Here is an 18,452-nt window from a genome sequence, read left to right on the forward strand (position 1 = left end):
TTATTTTAAGTATTCTGCTTCAGTTTCTTCAAAGTGAGACACAATACGTACCACACAAGGGGAAAAGCCTTAGTAAACAGCAAATGGCACAGGAATACTAAATGGTTTGGCAGCTTTTTCATTCTCTGGAGCTTTTTTTCCTCTGTTTCCTGCTGAATTGTGTCGCTGCAGAACCCAGAACATCCCAAGAGGAAGAAGAGAAAATCAGAACCTATTTCCAAGGTAGCACACGGGGTAGGAGGAGGGATCCAGAAGTGAGTGTCCACAGCACAAAGTGTAAGAGTTCCACTGAAGGTGATGAAACCAGCACTTTGCTTCAGTGTGGTCTTAGAGCTTCTGGGTGCTTTTCTGCTGGCGGGTCTCTTAGGGAGACTGTTCTTGTGCCTTTTCCCTGCTCAGAGGGCAGCAGCTTCAGGATGGCTGTGGAGACGTGATGGGGAAATTACAGCTGCTCACACCCTTCTTGCAAGGTCTGTACACGCCGCTGAGCTCCATATAGACACTGACTCAGGGAGGAACACTGACCAGGTGGTTCTCCTCTGTGCTTTATTTACAGTACATATCCCTCCATCAGCACCACAGCTCAATGAAAGATGCCATAAAGAAACAGTACTGGAGACTATATCCATCCCATCTGATCAAGCATTAGGGCTAAAGCATGTCTCTGCTTCTCTGCAGATTTTCTTCCTTCCCAGCACCTGACTGTTGTAATGGCCGTGTTGAACTGCTACACATACCAACTGCTGCATGTGCATGGCAAACCCAGGGCCTCTTGACAAAACTGTGGATGTTTCCTTGTCTCCTTTGGTTGTGGGGCACAAGGAAGTGGTGGCCTGACAGAAAAAGACGTACTATGACTTGGGCTGGAGCCATCCCAAACAGGGACAAGCAACTAGTGCAGAAGGTAAGCAGAAGACCTCATGTGCACAGCAAAGCTGTGATACCCAGGTGCCCTGGTTCCATGGGGTCTATCTATAGGCACTGCTGTTTACCCCCAGCTGAAGCTTACTTCTAGGAGGGATTTTTATCTTAATGTAAAATTCTCCAGCTGGAACAACATGCCCGGTGACCTTTAGATGGTCAGAGCCAGCCACGAGGTGGCAGCAACCTTGTGTTGCCATGGACAGGGATTTGGCGCAGTGATCCGTATTTCCCACTCTTACCATACAGGTGAGGTCTCCAGACATGATGAGCACCAAGAAAAACCTGGCCCATCCTCTGGCTGCTGAAGAAGTGACACTGAGAAGTGTCCCCAGAGGGGGCTCTTCAAAAAGACCTGTGATGTCAGCTCTCATCGTTGCAAACAAGTTGATGGAGCAGGACTCACTCAGGTCTTTGAGTGCTACCACTGATTCTCACACCCAATGTCTTGCAGGGCTGCCTCATCCAAAATGAATTTGTGATATTCTTGCAACGAGAATTCTTCTGGATTCAATCTGGTGGTTAAAAGCTGATAAATATTCTAAAGAGACATTTGGAAATGACAGGACAACCCCTGTCGTCCATCCTTTTGCTGAGGGTACTTGTGTAATGACTTGGACAGCAAGTAGCAAGTGCTCAATGATTTGTACTTCACGCTCTCTTTTTCCTGCTGAGATTGTGGACTCTTTCCTGCTGAGAAGAGGAGAAAATACCCTGCTGTCTTTATTTTAGGACCTTCTCCAGACCTGGGCCAGTTTCTTTTGCAATGTAGAGCTTATTCTAGCATGTGCCATGGTGGCAAGGATCCTCCCTTGCAATGACTGTCAGCGGTACTCTTCTTAGACAACCGCGTGCAGATAAGCTCTGGGCTTTGCTCTGTCTCCTGAACTAATGCAGCCAACACTGAAGCGTCAGTTGATTCAGGCTCTCTGACTTCTGGCCTGGATTAGTCAGTGTGGGGACACCTGCTGATCTGTCTGCTGATAGTGGCCTAGCAGAGCATGATGCAAATGCAGCTGAAGATGACAGAACCACAGAACACTACCACTTGGGAGAGACCGCTGGAGGTCTCACGCCGAACCTCTTGCTCCAAGCAAGGCCAAGTTCAAAGTCACATCAGGCTGCTGAAGGCTTTGCACAGCTGTTTTGAAAACCTTGGAGAATGGATGTTTCACAAACTCTCCAGGTGGCAGGGAGGAGATCTGGGAGGCTGAGCTTGGGCCCCTGAGTGGCTCCACAGCCTTCTGTTGGTAAGGACGATAAATACATGACATAGTTGTGATTTCAAGGCCAGTTCCGAATACCTGTTTAGACCTAATCCCAAATTGAAAAGTAGTTCCAGATTTCCCTCAAAACTAAGTACGTCTGGGACCTAGGAGTTTGTGCTTGGCCCATTGGAAAGAGAGCCATGGAGCTGAAGCCAAGGAGACTTTCCTAACCAGGGCTATAACAAGGGCTATAAATTCTTGCTATTTGCAGGGACAAATGACCCAGGAACCTGAGGTTGCAACTTCATGATTTTACATTAAGCTCTTACGGCACAGTTCCAGCTGTTTTCCTGGCCCTTGCTTCATGGCAAAAGTACAGCTGCTGTGACTGTCCAGCTGAAAAATACCCTGCCTGAGGAAACAATCCTTTTATTTTGATCACCATGATAAAAGGTGGGGGGAAGGTGGGATTGGCCCTGTCAGTGCCAGTCTCTGCTTAGGGAGATAGTGAAACTGTGGCTTTTTGTTAGCAGAACAGGTGGTGCTGCGGGCTCCCTTCCTTCAGTAGAGGCATACGGATCTGACCAAAAAGGATCTGTAAAGTAAAGGGCTGATTTCTGAGAGCTGCAAGAGAGAGCACATGCTTTATGGCTCCAAACCCTTTCTGCTCATGTGGAAAGGATTAAAAAGAAAAAACAACCTAGTTATTCACTTTGCTCCTGAGCTGTTTTGGTCCTGTCCGTCTTCTCCAGAGAAGCTTTGACAGGAGTTGTTATCTGTGGTCCTAAACTGCAGCTTATATCCCCAGGGCAGCTCATGGGATCTGTTTCCCTTGCCAGAGGACTAGGCGTCAGCATGTACCCATCAAAACAGTTCCTAAACATGTGGTGCCAGCCTGGCTGTTTTCTTGCAGGACCTGCCTGTTTGCCTCCCTGCTTTAAGGATGGAGTAGTGGGGCAGAGAAACCAAGTGACTCCTCTGATGCCGCACGGTGGGGCTCTGGCAGGTCAAGCCCCAGATCCACAGCTTCTCGTAGCTGTTCAGCTGCAATCACAGACAGCGCAAACATGCCCCTCATGTAACAACAGCCTTGTTACTTGGAAATGCTAGAAAGTTTCCACATCCTGTTCCTATTCCATTGACTGCACCTGCGTGAATGCCTGCTGTTCTCTCCACCAGGGTGTCAGCAGATCCTGTAGCTTGTTTTCCACTGAAATGTCTCCTCTTAGGTAAATATTATATCTGAGGTTGCTTTGCCAGTGGCTTTCCTACCTGGAGTTTGTACAACAGGTCAATGCCCTGCTCAGAGATAAGAGGAATACTTGCTGTGAGTGCTGTTTGCTGCTGTGATATGCCATCCTGCTTTTCCCTCACCAGCTTCTCCTTTAAAAGTTTTTGAATGCTGCTGAAGTTGTGGAGGTTTCAGCAAAGTGAGGGAAATTTAAGACAAGCTGTCTAGTGCTTGGACAGAGCAGAAGGGCTTGTTTATTCCAACAGCCGTGGCTTGTAAATTATTCATCTGTGCGTAATTGAAACATGCAGATCCTCAAAGGTCATGTTACAAAGGGTGAGGTGAAGGATCAGCAAGCTTCGAGCAAAACAGGAAGGTTAACAGGTCCTAGGGAACCCTTCTCCATCCACCTGCATCTGCTCAACAGGAATTCTCGCTTGCAGAAGAAAACTGAGTCTCAGATAAGTGAAGCAATGCACAAATGTGTGTGTGGTGGGGAGGACATCTGTAAAAACTCTTCCTGTGCCTGTTTTCCCTCCAGATGGAAGCTGGTTGCAGTGAAACTTAGAGAGAGCCTGTGGGCACGCACAAATATCAGTGCACAATAGTTTTTAGCCTCTGTGAAGTGTAGAAAAAGTTTCCAAAGATCAAGAGAGATCAGAATAGCCAACTAAGCAGAAAAGAAGCCAGCACGCTTCTGCTCAGCAATTCTGTCTCCAGACAAAACCAGACTTCAACTAATTAAAAAGAGCAGATGCTAGCTGGAACATTAATTGGAACAAGTATCATCTTCTGTCTGCTTAAATCTGTATTCTAGCTCTCTCCTAGTAGGTTTGGAGATCTATAGAGAGTTAACTCTTTATCTGGCTTATTATTTTGTTACACACTGCATGTACTTAGAAGAGCTTAATGAAATATCTATGAATAGATTTGTGTGTGTGCATATATATATATGTATATATATTTAGGAGCAAACAATTCTCCATCTAATAATGCAAAGCCATCAAACCCAGCATTTTCAACCCTTCCTTCTCACAGTGTTAGTAATAAAGTGATCTTCCTCAGCTTTGAGAGGTCTTAGAAGTAGCACTGGGCACAGGGCCAGCTGCTGTTCTTTCCCATCTGCATTGTATTAAAGGACACCTCTTCTCCAACCTCTGCTCATTTGCTGCCCTCAGCCCATGTTCCTTCTCGTTAATCTTGATATATGCTCCATAGAAAGTGCAAAGAGCTTAGCTGATATCTGATACACTTATAAATAGCCTGTCTGCCCTGCTATGGTTCTGCAGCTATCCCAACACGAGTAAACACCCAACGTATTGCACTCTTCCTGGAACTGGGACGCTATCGAAGATTTTCCTCTAAAGCATCCAAATTTGCCTCTTCTGGAAGCTGGGTACTTGACTGCAGGCACCACTGCTCTGTTCCAGATTGGCAGTTCCTCAATCTTGTCCTAGTCTCTGATTCCTCCCTAAGAGATGAGGGAAAGGCATCATTTGGGTAATGAGGCTCTTTCACTGTTCCCTGCCCTCCCTGCTCCATGGGTGCAGGCTGGGGCTCCCTCTGTACAGCTCCAAGTCCCAGTCCTTCCCCTCTGCTTCGAATACAGCTTGCCCCCAGGCTCCTGCTATTCCCTTCATTCTCACACTCCCAGTTTCCTCCTTCTCCATCGGGGACAGATCCTGTTTCCTTGGTGGACTCACTGAATCTGTCATAGGTCTGGCAATCCCTGCAGAGATTTGTCCTGCGATGCTTTCCTGAGCACCAGTGCTCCCATCTAAATGCCATGCAGTCCTCTGCCTTCCAGGGAACTAGGAGCAGCAACAACCCTGTGCAAACTCCTCCATGCTTCCTTGGTACGTCTCTCTTAGTCTCTTTTTCTTTTGGCGACCTCCTTGAGTGATAACTTTCATTTCCCACCTGCATTTGTACTGAACGAGCCTCAAATTCAGCTCCCCAAGAGCCCCCTAAATAGAGCTGAACGTAGGCAGGAGATGTAGGGAGGCCGATTGGGATATTAGAGATTATCCCTGACTCATTTTCTTGCAAGTCTGATGCAAGAAGTGAGTCAGATCCCTCCAACAAATCTTGACCCAACAGCCACAGCCGGCAGCCAGCCGAGTGGCAGCGCATGGAGCTTGTGTCGTTTTGCAAATGGAATAAAGTTCACTTTGCACAGCGGCGTCTGCCTGCATGTGCCGTTAGAGCAGAGGCATCTCGCCTGAAGACGCCTTGCAGCTCGCTTACCCCATCACCGCTTGTGGGTGGGATAAGCTCCCCAGAGCCCTCAGCAAAGGGGATGGGTGCCACTGAGCAGTGACCCTTTTTCTTTACTGAGATGGGGCAAAGGTCCCTGCCCTGCAACGCCGAGCTGGTCACGCTCAAAATGCTGCCAGTCCCCAGCCCCTTTGCAGCCAGGGCTCAAAAACCCTCTCCTTCCTCTGGGCGTTCTTTCATAGCAATGCTGCCAATACTAATCCTAATGTAACGCTGCTTTCTCTTCCTAGGTGTTAATGCTGTCATTACTGAATGACGCCTCCTTTCCCCGCAGCTCAGCTGCAGACAGGCATCTCCTGGGGCTGGTGGCTGAGGTAAGTGGCTCCATCTGATTCCTTGTGTTGATCTCTCAGTGCCCATCCTCCTTCTGGAGGTGTCTTGTTGACTACCAAGAGCCATGGGTGGCTGGCTCATGCGCCAATATCTGATTATTGAGGCAAGGAGATAAAGTTAATTGATATTTGTCTCCTTATATTTACCTCCCACATAGCACCACCATCTCCCCTTATCAGGGTCCACCCTGCTTCTTTGCCATCTAGGTCTCAGTGGTGGTCTGCTGTCTGTCCTGTTTTCCCTCTCAGCTGGTTTCAGGTTCAGACTGTGCCCATTTTCTCCCAAAAGCAGACAAACTCCTAATGTGGATTCTGCAGCTGGCATCCCTGCAGCCCATCCCCACCTCACTGAGACACCTCGCATGGAGCTGCCCTGAGAGTGGTGCCTGCAGTTGGACTGTCTGGAGCGAGCACCAGTATCACTGCCTTTGGGTTGGGGCCTGCACCACTGCAGGTTTTATGATCCTTAGAGTTGCTTTTAGTGGCTGCTATCTCTAAACAAGCACCCCAGAGACATAAGACGGATCCTGACCCAGGACTTTTCCCTGCAGAGAATGGGGGAAGTGGTGCTCAACGCCTCTGATGGGAGCTTCTTTTGGGTACGGCAGCAATCTCGCTCTGCTGAATGCAGGCTTGTGCCAGGTTAAGCACTCACCCCTGAGTGCCTCTTCTGTTCTTGTTCCAACACAGCTTCTAAATTGGAAACCCTACCACCTGCATATGATACGAAGAGGGATTTTGCAACATTGGGAGGCTGAGTCAGGGCACAGGAACGAGAGCCATTTCTAATCGAGCTGAAGAGGCTCGATTGCATTCAGGTGCCCACTGCAACAATTTCCCTTCTCACTCTGTCTCCCCAGGGGTTGTGCAATGCTGGCACTGGTCAGCCTGGTGGCGGAGGAGCAGCCGGTGCAGCTCGGTGAGCTCACTGCCTGTCCATCACTTTTCCCCCTGTCAGCAGTAGCATGTCCAAGGTAAATCTTTGGAACTGCTTTGGTTCAGGCTCAGACTGGCAGCCCCTGTCTTACTGTGAAATTTCGTGATACAGCAGCTCCCGTTCAAAGTTTAGTATCGCAGCAGGACACCACCCAGGCATGGAAAGGAGCCTGCAAACCCTCGCCGTGCTGCTCCCTTTCCAGTGGCCTGCCCTGTGTGTGGGATACACGGAGCAACCTTCCCTGAGCCCAGTTACCCCAGGCTGTACCCTGCAGCAAACCCATCTGGTGCCGGTCCTTCAGATCCAGCCCCTCTGGCCAGTGCCCCCTTTGTAAGCTTCCCAAATAAATTTTAACGGAGCTCGTTAAAGCTGTTGAGATTGGTGGCAGCTGTGGGAAAAGGTCTTGTAAATAAGAGTGCTTAGATTTCCCTTATCCTCCTCTTTAGTTTCCTGTAGGCTTTTCAGTGCTTTCTGAGCCTGAGTTATGGCTAAACTATTCTCAAGGACTAGTTGAAGTCTCTTGTTTGTTTTCTTGATGCTGTTCCTAGTGTCTTGTAAATCATCTTCTGTCTTTGGCACTGGTAAAGGGTGAAGCAAGCAGTTCCACCACTGCAATATATCTAGGTTTTGTTACAGCAGGAGGAACAGAGCCCAGCTCCTGACTGAAGGTCTTTTGAGTTGTTCTAAGTTTTAATGTATAGCATCATTTCGGGATCAGCCCAGTGAGCACTATCAGTTTGCCTCATTTACAGAATCACAGAATTTCTAGGTTGGATTACCTTCCATTCCTGTGCACTGTGTTAGACCTGGGACTTTGTGCTATGCTCCTCCTGGGTCATGGGTTGGTCTCTTTTCAGAGGGTAAATCCTGCAGCTCCACCAACACACAGCTGCTCACAATGGCCTCGTGAAGCAGCCCACGTGGCTCGTCTGCAGGCACGTGGCCTTGAAGTCAGCCAAGGAAGGCTCCTGGCATGTCTTCTCCTCAAAGCTGGGGATGAAGGAGGAGGAGGCTGCAATAATTGAGCTGAGAAAACTTTTCGTCTCCTGTCTGGGTCTCAGTGGGCTCCAAAGAGGGTTGAGAAGTGCCAAGTTCTCGGGCTGGCCCTGTCCCATGTGGCGGCTGCCTTCCAGTGTGGCTCAGGAGCCTCTGCTCAAGGTGACTTTTCAGCATTTTAATTCCTTTCTGCACCTCTTCTTCTGGGTTGCTGAAGCTTTTCTGCTGGCTTGTATTTTTATGAGGGGTTTGTCTCACCCACTGGGCTCTGATGGCTGGGACACCTTTTGGTCCCTGTTTCCAGAAAAGCATCACCGCTGCTGGGCCCTACCCAGGACGCCTGGATGTGTCCATCAGCTGCCCCGGCAGGCTGCCACTAGAGTTCTCTGGTCCCTCTTCGAGCCCATTGCTCATTTTCTCTTGGCTTAGCATAAACGGCAGCCCTCAGCATTCTCCTTGGAGGTGACAGCCCATGCCTGAGTCCAGCAGTGAACCATTTGCTCCAAGCAGCAAACGGAGCTGCCTGGGAGCCCTTAGGGCTTGCTTTGCTCCTGTCTGTGTCCAGCTCCTTTGGTGCTTATTGCACCATGGGCTCTGATTTCTTTCCCTTTCCCCAGAACATCATCTCCTTTTGGCTTCCTCGTAAACTTTCCTTGATTCTCTGATTCCAGAAAAGACCTAAATGTCTCCATGTGCTTATCCGAAGTGATTGATCCCTGAGATTCTTGTAACCTTTATTTCTCATGCCCAAGCCCAATTGCACTGTCCTAACACCAAACAGCAAGTCCAAGAGGGGTTCAAACCCTCTCCTTCTGCCCCATGCAAACTTTCTGGCTTGAGGAGGAAACAGCTCTTTTGTCTATCATTTTTGCTGCTGCATGTGAATGTACCCTCTTTTAAAATGTTTTTGCTTGAAGACAAATTATTATAGAGTTTTCTGAGCAGACTTGCACCAATTTCATTTACTTCTGCATGCTCGAGGACTGATCCTGGAACTGAGCTGATGCACTGTGAGGCAGAGTTATGCCTGGTTCCTCAGCGAAGTCTGTCCTGGTGTTGCACAACGCATCTGTTCTTGGGGGGGCTGTGCGCAATCTCCCATCCGGACAGACGTCTGAGCCTGATCCTGCTGGAGTGACGTCAAGGGCTGCAATACTGTACCTCGTCCTGGCACTCGGCTGCTGCAGCAGCTGCAGGCGCACTGGAGGTTGTGCAGCTGCTGCTGCTTCGACCCGCAATTAATAGGTTACTGACAGGCAGCACGGGTGGCCCTGCAGCTCCGGAAACCTCTGACTGGAAGCAAATGGTAGTCGCTTTTAAAAGGAGGATCCTCGTGTTTTGACCTGTGAGCAGGGCAGTGGCTGGGATAAAACTCCAGCAAATTTGCAGCCTTTCTTGAGGTTGGGGCTCGGGCTGGCACAAGCGAATGCCTTTTGTGATGGAGCTGCAGCAGCCAGCACCACAGAGAGTGCCAGTAAATCACTGGCCTTGGCTTGGTGCTCATCCCCGTGGCTCTGATTAAGAGAACAAGAGTACATTATCTACAAGCAGCTATTGTGAATACTTGCTGCTGAGGTCTGTTGAAGGCAATAGTGATGGATAAAACAGCAGCCTCAGCTTGCACCCAACCCACCATGGTGGAATATAAGGGTGGAGGATACACTGGCTACACCTGACTGCAGCAGGGAGATCTCTTGGAGCTGTGGGGAAGGAGGAGAGCCACACATCCTCAGGGCAGGCCACGCTTCCATCCCTGCACCTTGAGGCACCCAGGCCTCTTGCACTCCCCAGAAGCAGGGCAGGAGAGCTGTGAAATGGCGTTGAGCAGGAGTGGATTTGCTGGGACTTCCTGGCATCATCACAAGCATTGCCTGCGCCTCACCAGCCCAGACTGATTCCAACCCCAAACTGGAGAAATGATGCTTCTAAATCTTTCGGCTAGTCAGCTGAGTGCTGGCCCAGGCTAAGGTCCATCTTGACAGCTCTGCACATAGGTCAGAAGGAAAGAAAAAGCAACTGACGGTTTCAATTTTTATATGAATGCCCACGCACTTCTTCAATTCTTCTTCAAAGCTGCTTACAGAATAAGATCTGCTCCCAAGTTTAGATTTTGGAAGTATCCTTAAAAAAAATCATAATTTTGATCTGGAAACAGGACTGAGATAAGTCTTGAAGGTAAATATTTAATTACTGAATCAATTTTAATGAAGATCCAGAGTTTGCAGTTGATTTTTTTATCCCTTGCAGCACCAACCAGTGAAATTCCTGGTTAGTACTGGTGTTGCTGTGGATCCCATCAGCAAATAACTTATAATTGTGATTATAATTGACTTTGCATGCTAAAAGTGAAAAACTTGACATCCCAGAACCAACATGCTTTCTGTGTTCTCTCATCAGTGACAGCTATTTTATTTCTGGGGGTAAAAGCAAAACTAATTTTCTTTACTGGTCACCCTAGTGAGGTTGCAATACTTCGCAGGGCAGCAGCTAGCCTGTATTTACCTTAGGGGCTGTGATATTTAGACAGGAATTCCATTGCAAAAGGGAATTACAGTGGTGAACTTTAGCTAAACCTGGCAAGTTAGCATGACCAATACTTGACTGTAATAATGGAGTTGATACTTATTTATTGATAGGAGCCATAGTGCTATCTAGAGAAGCCCTACTGCATGCATTCATTCGTGGGATGCACACAATTAAATACAGACTTAAGCAAAAGCAAACAAACAAAAATAGACCTAAATGCTCCCCAACACTGTGCGAAAGCAGCCTTAGTGCCAAGGGCTGGTGCTGCTCTGTGTCTCTGCAACAAGTAGATCCCACATCCACTTTGTCAACAATTGGGTGATGTGAAATGGTTTAGAACCTTTTTTATTTTTTTTTATTATTATTTTTTTTTTTTTAAAGGAAACACTGAATTATCATGTCAATAAGCAGAGGTTATAGAAGACTGAAATGGTTAAATAAGATATGTTGCTCTCCCATGCAGCGATGGCAGGTCCTTCCTGCAGGAGCTGCCACATTCCCTGTGACATTGGCACAACTCAGGTGTCCTGAAGAAAAGGCTTTGTCATCATCTTTTTGCTACATATTCTGCACCAGACAGTTAAAATGCTTTTTATGAACATCAGTTTGTTCAGCGTCAAGACTGTTATCCTCAGGGAACCATTGGAAAAAACGAGGAACAAGGAGATGAGGTGAGTTGCTTCTGGCTATATAGACGTTAATTAAATAGGAGCAGAGTTGGGAAAGGACATGCTTTCCTCCAAAGCAGTGTTTATGGGAAAAAATATATGCCAGTGATCTGATTTCAGCCCTTAGTTATTTCTTGTGATGCTAGTAGAGGTGAATATTTTGCCCAGGAACACCTACAGCATAAGAAAATGTGCGTTTTTAGGTCACAGGATGCATGACTAAAATTTCCCCAAACTTTCTGACAAGTCCAGGGCTGGTGTGAATGAAAACACTTCCTATGATCATGTCTGTATTTTGGGGAAGTATAATCCAGGTCTGCCTCTGTGTTTTCTTCATTGCTTACATTGCTACTAAGGATTCAGTAGATGAAGAAATAGAACATTACATCACAATGGATCATTTTTAAATGAGCAGTCCCTCTGGCTTGTTTATTTGTTTGTTGTTAATTATTCTGTTGAGAATATCTGCCCTGTGACAAGCAAAGCAGTCAGCTCTCAACAGCAGCGAAATAAATCTCAGTCCAGGGCAAAACAAATTGGGAAGAAGCTCCAGAGAGTGGTGCTATTTGAAATAAGTTGAAGTATTATTTTGAAAGCTTGCATGGAAGAATGGAGTTTTGCCAGCTATTACAATTGGACTTCAGAGTAACTGCTGAGTGGGTAATTATTCCCCCAGGAACACGGGAGTCTGGACAAATGTAAGGCAGAACAAGAGGGAAAAAAAGTGTATGAAGAATTAACTTTAGAAAACAAGCTAGAACATTAGTCACAGGAGGGATATAACTCAACATTCATTTAATGTTTGTTTCTGTGATGAACAGAAACGTTGTTCTTAACCCCTGTGATGAAGCAGGAAATAGGAGTCTTCTCTCTTCTTGAGGCAGCTGGAACTGCTTTATTGAAGTTCATATCTTTGATAAGAGGGTGAAGGGGAGGATAAAGAAATGTGCTGAACATGCTGCAAACCCAGCAAACGGGCCTTGTGCTTGGAGCAGGGACAGAAACCACCTGTGGAGCTTGTTGAGATACTATGTGGTATCTATTGTGGTCTTCAGTGTCTCCCCCAGTGTGAAGATTGGGGCAATATCCCAGAGTTTAAAAGCTAATGTCCCCCTCTCCATAGGAGTATTTCCTCGTGGTCTGTCTGCAAGGCATGGTCCCATTTGCCTTTGTGCTGAGCAGCACCTCAGCAGCAAGGAAGTAATTCAGCTCTACTGCATGTTAGAGGAGCTGAAATACAATGGCAAAGAAAGCTCAAAGCATGTGAGATGTTATGGGTTATACAGTGCACTTGTGGTAACTATTGAACTGTAGACTTACCTGTAGAGTGTCCACACTCAGCTTTTGGGATTCCTTGCTCCCATTCTGATCTCAACAGCAGCAATTCACTAATCAGTCCTCTTTCTAAAGCAGGACCATTATTGCTTTGGATGTTTGGCAGTTTGGAAGAAGATGGCTGTAATTCTGGTGGCTCACAGTCAGGTGGTGCTGGAGAAGAATGAAACTTCACAAAAGCATCTTACCCATTCAACATTGATCCTATCTAAATGGGCCACACGCACTGAGCTGAGTGTCTGGAGTAACATCACAGTCAAAGGGTCCAGACCCCCAGCCTTAGATCTCCCCAGTTTTGTGGACTTTGGCTTTGTCTCATCTCTCTAACCTCCAAAGAGACTGACTGAACCTCCCTGCTGTGCTCTCACCACATCTCTGGCCAAATGATGGGCTCCCACTTGCCTGTCCAGCACTGGTCCCCCCCAGGCACATGCCTGTTGGTGTTGCAGTGTTGCATTTCTGACCTGTTGTTGCTCTGTGACCTGAGCGAAGGTTACCAGTGTTTTTGTGTGGACTCTGTGTTTACTATTTAAGGTGAGCAAGAGGCTCTGGATTCCACTGGTTGGGTCATCCTCTCTGTTTCCCAACTCAATGTAAACGGACAGCTCTTCCTTGAAAACCTTCAAATTCTGTTGCGATGTGCCAGTTTCTGTCAGACTCGATACTGGCAACACACGATGGATGCAACACAGTCATAGTTGTTGAATTTTGTGAACGTTGTCTTCAAAAGGACTATCTTCTCTTACCACCTTGAGCCACTTCCTTGGAGTTCTCAGCACCAGGCTCCTGCACAAACATACCCAGCTCTGGCATATTCCTTCCAGGAGAGGGCAGGGGAATACAGTTTATTGCAGATCCACTCCTGAACAGGAGCCAGGTTTAGTCATGTCCCAGATCTTCCTGTATGTCTTCTAGTCTATTTTGCTTTCCTAAACACAGTAGAGAGGTAAGTGCTGAATCTTGAAGTAAGTTAGTGGATTTTGTCACATTTGCAGACCTGCCTGTTCCTGAGTCATCTTCACGAGGGACAGCTTGGGCTGTGCTGCTCGCCTTGCTCTTGAACCTCTAGGAACGAGCCTCATCTGTCACATTGGAGGCATCAGCTCCTGCGCAGCTTTGGGACCAAGGCTTAAACAGCTGAGGCCCAGCTCTTCTGCTTCATATCATCACATCAGGGGAGGCAGTGATGGGACAGCGTGTCTGTCACTCACTTAGCACACCCGTATTCCTGCAGGAGATGGCCTGATTCCCTTGGCCGTTCAGAATAGTGCAGCTCTGCTCTTGGGTGTGTTTGACCACAGATTAAAACCCAGGAGGTCTGCATCGAAAGCCAGGTTTGGAACAGGACCTGGTTAAAGATGGTTTGGAAAAATAGCAGCCAGAATGTCAGCTGATATTTTCTTTCTCAGTATCTTAATGAACAGAAAGTTTGGGAGAAAATCAGAAACTCTTGCCAGCTCTCCGCAGTTTTTAATATTCCAAAGGGCATTAACATACAAAAATCCTAAAATGAGTTTCTTCCATCTTATCCCCACCTAGGCCTATAACTCTGACTTGAAAAGACCACATAATTTCCAAACTAGTTAAGGAAAGAAAAAAACTTATATGAAAGAATCAATAAACTGTTGGCTCTGCAGCACAGATGCCCTTGATAGGCCAAAGAAATGAAGCCCTGAGATTGCTGTTGCCGTTTCCACCTTGTCCTGCAGAACCACAGTCAGGGATAAACATATTCTTTGTGTCAATATTTCTGTAGTACCGAAAGAACTTGCAGTCCTTATCTGCGAGTGTCAAGGACTGCCGAGTTAAAGCGATCGTAATGTTACTGGAGAGTTTGACAGGCTTGGGCACTTGCCCTGGGCTGTTACTGCTCCGGGGCTGAGAGCTGCAGCCCAGCAAGGCTCGGTCAGACACTGCCACTGGCTTTGTGGCAGAGGAACGGGATCTGTCTGCGTGTGGCTGGTTCAGGAAAATCTCCAAATAGAAGCTGAACTCTTTAATTTTTCTTCGCCTGATTGTTTTTGCTTCTCTCATTGGGAAAGACCGGCCTCGATTTGTAAATCACATGGAAATGTGCAAGTAATCAATTCCGCCTTGCTAACCCTTCTGCCAAGCGGCCGGTTGGCTCTCCAGACTGCTGACAGCTTGCTGCTGCAGTAACGGGAATAGCAGGGGCTGGGGCAGAAACACCACAGGTGACCTCTAAGGCAGCAAAGCACTTACCCTGTGCAGCCCAAACCCTCTTTTTGCCCATCCGTGAAGCTCAAACACTTTCCCTTCCACTCCCCTCAAAAGCGAGAAGCCATTTGTAACGCAAAACTACAAAAAAACTTACAGAAGATGGGAAAACCTGAGGCAGGAAAAAAAATAATCAGTTTTGGTACAGCCACATGTGGAAAGGCAAAGTGTGGGCAGGGTCAAACAAGCCTGAGGTGCAAACTGCTGAGCACGGAGCAGCCTTTTGCTCCCTCTCCCACCTTTCCTGGTGCTGTGCTACGTGGCACAGCAACTTGGGAACAACTTCAGCCCGATTTTTTTTTTTTTTTTTTTTTTTGTCTTTACAATGCCGTGCTATTATTATCCCCAGGAAAGTTTTAAAAGCCTTGAATGCTGAGCTTTATTTGCCTTTCCTGACTGGATCTTTAGCACACAGCCATCAGACAAAGGACAATGGAAAGTGCCTTAACTTCGCTTTAGCCCTGGTGTTTGGCGGGGCAGTAGGAATGCCACAGAGGCTGTCTGAGCAGGGGAACCAGTTTGACTGAAGTTCTCTCCTGAAAGGTGGCAAAAGAGACAATGGAAATTCCCCAGGCTGGATCAAACCATAGAGGTGACAACTGGTTTTTAAAGAACTTGGTGACCAGCTGGACAGGGAAGGAAGTCACCTAGCAATGCACAAAAAGCATGGGGCAGGGGAAAAGGTCAGTGAGCATGGGCTCAGTTTTGCTGCAGTACCAAATAAAGCCACCGGACAGAAGAAAGCTGAAGTGAGACATCAGTGACAATGGCACAAAAGATCATCCCCAAAAGCCTGCCCCAGCCCAACAGTCATTGCTGGTTCTTGTGAAAAGTTGGCAGCCAGAAGTGATCAGAGGATAAGTCTCAATATGTGCATTTCTCCTGCTGTTATGCAAAAGCTCACAGTGCCTCCAAAACCTTGAGCAAAGCTGAGATGTGTGCCAATTTGCTTTCACTATCATGGGGCTCCAAGGAATTGATCAGTAAATCAGTTTGCAGCTTGAGAGGTTCGTTCAGTTATCCTGGATGGATGGAGAAGAGGCTGGCACTGCCACTTCAGCTTGTAAATCTCAATTTTGGTTTTAAGCCCAAAAGCAATTCTATGGACCCCAGAACCAGGAGTGTGATATGAGGCCTCACAACAGGCTCTGTGCGAGGAGGAAAAAAAACTTCTGAGGTAAAATCTCTGCTCAGAAAAGATGCTGTAGAGGATGAGGCTGTGGGCATCTTTCACCAAGGATGACCCCAGATCTGGGCTCCACTTGACACCAGCTTTTGCATGCTTTGTCATTATTCTGTTACATGGTAGTGGGTTAGCACGGGAATGAAATTGTTTGTGCTGAAATGAAATATCAGAACTCATGCCTTCATGTATCCTGTTTATTTGTTTTTAGCATGTCCTTTGTCTGTCTAGAATTTTTGTCTGGTCAGAAAAAAATGGACTTTGGCTATTTGTCCAGGGTGTCCTGATGTCCAATAGCCTGGACAGAGCAGGAATTTCTACAAAATTGCTGGACCTCCAGAAGTCCCCAAGGCACAGCCTCTGCACAAATGTACAAGAACTTTCCTGAAGTTTCCCAGCACAGCTGATCCCACATGCATGGCTGAGGGCATCAGGACATGTGCGAGGCTTTTGGGGCATCCAGAACCTGTCACACGGTGGGTGAGTGAGCTCATGTCAGGGGTTCATCCTGGATGCCCTGGACTCATCTCCCCTGGCAGTATGTGTTGCCTGCATGCATTTTAATTATTATTTTTTTTTTCCAGGGAAATCTCCAGGAGAAATATAGAGGCCCTAGTTACACTTGCACGTTTATTACCATTGCATTTAAACTCCAAAGGATTGCTATTGCCTTGTACTGAATGGGTATGAAGCTCTGTAGGGTTCTGCATGTAGTTGAAGTTACTCCTCCCTGAGTGATGATGAACTGAAGCTGTGTATATTCATCCCGTGGGTGTCCTTGGGCTCAGACTCACAAGCTCGTTACCTGGTTTACCAAATTGCCACCTGCCTCTCGAAGTGACTGGTCCATAGCAATGGGAAAAAGACACGGATCCCTCCTCTGTCTGTGTGCAGCCTCACAGGGCTAGCACCAGCACAAGGGGCAGCGGCGGTGCACATCTGGTTCTGCTGGAGCCCTCTGGAAACACCAGCCTCTGTATTTGCTTCAGTAAGAGCTGAATGCACCCAGCCCTGTGGGATACTGACAGGGAAACAGAAAGGTTTTGAGCTGGTGAAGTGGAAGCAGCTTGAAAGCAGAACTGGGACTGGTTCGTTTCCATGTGAGTAAACATGGGATTTCCCTACCCCTTCTGTGACCAAGAAAAAGTTGGAAATTACTGTAACTTAAATCTAAAGAAGTTGTCCAAAATTCAGAGCGAACACTAATGTGTCCCAATGCATTTCTAGGTCATAATGATAACATTAAGACTATAAATTTGGGTTGTGTTCATGGCATTAAACATTCTGAGGTAGTTCTGTAGCTGCACAAACCAGCAATTGAGATTGCAATAAATCCAGCCTTGAGGGTTTGGGATTTTAGCTATATCTAAATCAAATCCTTTGCATTGTATTAAGCTAAACTTCACCTACTCAGGGAACAAAGGGGTAGAAAACAGTGAAACAAGGCTTGCTAAAGATCTATTTGGGGTACAAATATTCAAGGCCAGTGTTTTTACCGATGCAATGCTTCTTACATCAGTGAAGTTACACTAATGCAGAATTTGGCCCCAGTGTTTGTATATAAATATAGTATGTAGGAATCTGATGAATGTGCACTTATGCATTATTCATTGAGATACAGGAACGGAAGAGCGGGGCTCCTGCACGAGAGCAGGACACAGCGATCGTGTGCGCGCTGCTCCATGCTGCAAGCTGAAAGTCAGCACTGCACGTAGGACGGCTGCAAGGGCACCGAGCATCTGGAGAAAGTGGAAATTGCATCTCTAATTCCTCTGGCTAAACCAAGGGAAGGTGAAAACCTCACTAATCTCTGATAAAGCAAACTGAGTAGAATAAAACTGGCTGAAATGAGAACAGCCTTTCCACTTTGTTGAGACCATTCCTGCAACCCCTCAGGGTTTTGCCCAGCCCAGCTTGGCCATTGCATCCCCTCAGATCCTTAGGCACTGGGTACTGCCTGGGCACCCCCAGGTCCTTCAGCTGCATCTGTTGGGGCTTGTCTTGCCTGGAAGTCCTTTTGGAAGAGGCTGTTTAGTGTTTGCCAAAGTGTGAAATCTGCTGCTAGCAATTCTGAAGCAATGAAGACTGAGGAGAGTTTTCCTCTTCAAGGCACTGGGCTGGAGTTGAAAAGAGAATAGGCTGTCTTGGTTCTACCACAGACATTTGGCTCAACCGCCTGTGCCTCAGTTTCCCCATAAATTCATAAAATGACGTTAATGCTTCATTCTTCCTACAGGACAGCAATTTGCAGCCCTGAGGCCCACGGTCCTGCAGCATCAGAGTGCAGACCTCAGAAAGGTGCCCAGACTTATCTCACTGGGCCAGCCCAGCCTGCGCCTTCCCAGGGATCAGAAAAATAAAAAAAAAGTGCCTTGAAATATCTCTGATGTAGTAGGGAAACCCACTGCTGTGGGAGCTGGCAGCCCTGTGCGTCCGAACAGTAGCTTCCTCGAACGGCTTTACCACTACAGGTGTTAAATGTGGATCCTGATCCCCCCATGATATTGCATGAATATTTGCATATATAAAACTTGTAAAATTATGCATAAATTACAAATTTATGTATAAATGTGTAGATTTATGCATAAATTATACTTAAA

The 18,452-nt window shown here is 47.1% G+C and overlaps 1 long non-coding RNA gene across 1 annotated transcript; it reads left to right on the top strand.

The window, feature by feature from the left end:
• Positions 1-683: 683 nt before the first annotated feature.
• On the top strand, positions 684-18,416 carry LOC311442000. Its single transcript, XR_014696393.1, has 6 exons — positions 684-904; positions 1,171-2,171; positions 5,868-5,951; positions 10,892-11,099; positions 12,510-16,332; positions 16,437-18,416. It is a non-coding gene; the product is annotated as an uncharacterized lncRNA (long non-coding RNA).
• The last annotated feature ends 36 nt before the right edge of the window (positions 18,417-18,452 follow it).

This window comes from Aythya ferina (genome assembly GCF_964211825.1).
Source record: "Aythya ferina genome assembly, chromosome: 10".
Lineage (NCBI taxonomy): Eukaryota > Metazoa > Chordata > Aves > Anseriformes > Anatidae > Aythya > Aythya ferina.